Source organism: Octopus sinensis, linkage group LG2 (genome assembly GCF_006345805.1).
Source record: "Octopus sinensis linkage group LG2, ASM634580v1, whole genome shotgun sequence".
In the NCBI taxonomy this organism is placed as follows: Eukaryota; Metazoa; Mollusca; class Cephalopoda; order Octopoda; family Octopodidae; genus Octopus; species Octopus sinensis.
Window position 1 is genome coordinate 64,231,974 of NC_042998.1, and position 2,500 is coordinate 64,234,473.

Genomic DNA, 2,500 nt, shown 5'->3' on the forward strand with positions numbered 1-2,500 from the left:
AGCACGTCAGCCAAAACTATCTGGATGAAATCCACTCAATCACACGCAGATTTTACCATAACGATAAATACGCGTGTGGTTCAATTGATACATCGACGTTATAATTCAAATGCCCCAACTAACAGCGCGCCAAACTATCACGGAAAAACAAAACAGCATTTAGAATAAATGCAGCATAATTATAATTAATTAATAAGGTGAGGAAAAGATACTAATTTAATAGTATATTATTCAACACCAGTGGCCTAGTGCTCCGAGAAACTGGATTATTATAATATTTTATAACATATATAATATTTTTACAAATTAAATATAAGAGAGTGGTCACTATATGGCTCACTCTAGCACCAGTTAATCCAAAAGGTTTCAACACGAAAATACATGTTTCCATGAAAGTCAGTACGATTGTTAGCTCACACGGACAGGGCAAATAAAAAATAAAACAAAATACAGATTATTTTGGGACAATTGTTTCGCTATTAATGAATTAAATGTAATTTTACTTACAAAAAAATCCATTTGTAGCTCGTCGGCCAAAACTATCTGGATGAAATCCACTCAATCACACGCCAGATTTTACCATAACGATAAATACGCGTGTGGTTCAATTGATTACATCCGACGTTATAATTCAATGCCCCAACTAACAGCGCGCCAAACTTTCACGGAAAACAAATACAGCATTTAGAAATAAATGCAGCATAATTATAATTAATTAATAAGGGTGAGAGAAATAGATACTAATTTAATAGTATATCTATTCAACACCAGTGGCCTAGTGCTCCGAGAAACCTGGATTATTATAATATTTTATAACATATTATAATATTTTTACAAAATAAATATAAGAGAGTGGTCACTATATGGCTCACTCTAGCACCAGTTAATCCAAAAGGTTTCAACCACGAAAATACATGTTTCCCATGAAAGTCAGTACGATTGTTAGCTCACACGGACAGGGCAAATAAAAAATAACAAAAATACAGATTATTTTGTGACAATTGTTTCGCTATTAATGAATTAAATGTAATTTTACTTACAAAAAAATCCATTTGTAGCACGTCAGCCAAAACTATCTGGATGAAATCCACTCAATCACACGCCAGATTTTACCATAACGATAAATACGCGTGTGGTTCAATTGATTACATCCGACGTTATAATTCAAATGCCCCAACTAACAGCGCGCCAAACTTTCACGGAAAACAAATACAGCATTTAGAAATAAATGCAGCATAATTATAATTAATTAATAAGGGTGAGAGAAATAGATACTAATTTAATAGTATATCTATTCAACACCAAGTGGCCTAGTGCTCCGAGAAACCTGGATTATTATAATATTTTATAACATATTATAATATTTTTACAAAATAAATATAAGAGAGTGGTCACTATATGGCTCACGTTATTTTTTATTTGCCCTGTCCGTGTGAGCTAACAATCGTACTGACTTTCATGGGAAACATGTATTTTCGTGGTTGAAACCTTTTGGATTAACTGGTGCTAGAGTGAGCCATATAGTGACCACTCTCTTATATTTATTTTATATATATATATATATATATATATATATATATATATATATATATATATGTGTGTGTGGTGTGTGTGTGTGTGTGTTTATACGACGGCAAAACAGATCGATAGAATAAGTATTATGCTTACAAAGAATAAATCCAGGGGTCGATTTGTTCGACTATAGGCGGTGCTCCAGCATGGTCACAATCAAATGACTGAAACAAATAATAGAAAAGTATATATTCACCAAGAATTTCTTAACTTTGGAAATTACGTTAATTGATGTTTTTATAGGAGGTATGAGATTTCTATAAATCTTTTTAGGTACCTTAACATGTCTAGATTCATACAACTATTAATACTAGCACCCATACTGTCATAAAGAATAGAGCACCCCATATATATAGAACAGAGAGGAAGAAACCAATGAACTGTACACAGTCTGTTTACCCTATGCGAAAGGCGTCTCCGAAAAGATACAAATGATATGCGGCACATATGACATCAGGACAGTATTCAAGAGTAATACAACACTTCGCAAATATCTCCTTCGAGTAAAACCACCAATAGAAGAGAACAAGGCCAAAAACTGCGTGTACTCCATCTCATGCAGCTGCGGTAGGTTATACAAAGGCAAAACATGCTGCCCCCTCAAAATGGAGACCACCTCCCCCTGTGGAATGAAGATAAATTAATAGACAGGGAACACCACTGGAAAGCACAACATTTTAAAGAAACAGCACATATGCTAGGACACAGCTATCTCCTGAGCAGAACATGTGCAGATATGAATAGCATATGGGAACTGGTATTACATTATATATGGGAAGGATAGGAATATATTAGATTAAGAAGTCCTAAAATGCACTCCATAATTGCTTACGGGCATATGTCGTAGTGGATAATAGCGCGGCTTACCAACCCCAAGATTCCGAGTTCGATTCCAGTCAGAATAATAATAACATTGAAAAATACATTA